The sequence below is a fragment of the Egretta garzetta genome, unplaced genomic scaffold (assembly GCF_000687185.1).
Source record: "Egretta garzetta isolate BGI_Z169 unplaced genomic scaffold, ASM68718v1 scaffold180, whole genome shotgun sequence".
NCBI lineage: Eukaryota > Metazoa > Chordata > Aves > Pelecaniformes > Ardeidae > Egretta > Egretta garzetta.
Window position 1 is genome coordinate 1,679,380 of NW_009258299.1, and position 742 is coordinate 1,680,121.

Here is a 742-nt window from a genome sequence, read left to right on the forward strand (position 1 = left end):
AGCATATAAAGAATAAACTACTGAAAAAATACAGGCGCTTCCACTAGCAAGGGATACAAAAGGCAAAAAGAAAAGGATATTTATAGACTCACAGGGAGAAAATGAAAGGAGGCATAGTTACATTATGCAACAGGAAAGGAGAGCAAACAGGAATACGGAAAAGGCTGCAGAGCAACAACATGAAACCAAAACCAAGCAAAGCAAGATGCTGCTTTGGAAGCAGAAACTGAACAAGCAAATACAATATATAAACATGTGCTAACCACATAAAAGTCAGGAGACTATTGTGAACTACACTTCAACAGACCAATAACACAACGTTACTATTGACCACCACATATGACAGAGGTTCACAGGAATTGTATGGCTGTAGTTACTCAACCTGAAGGAGTGTCACATCAGGTTTTCACCCTATTCTAAGAAAAATGCAAGCATACTGGAGAATCTAGGGAAGGAACCTTAGAGGTTTAAACAAAAAAACCAACCAACCAAACAAAAAAAAAAACCAAAAAACCCCAAACAAACAACAAAAATCTAGGAGAAAGACTGAATCTTGACATAAGAAGGTTGAGAAATCACTCCTATAAAATGGTTTGAAGATCAGGTTAGACATCTGATAAGGGTGGTGCAACCAGACTGTCCTGGTTTCAGCTGGGACAGAGTTATTTTTCTTCCTAGTAGCTGGTATAGTGCTGTGTTTTGGATTTAGTACTAGAAGAATGTTGATAACACACTGATGTTT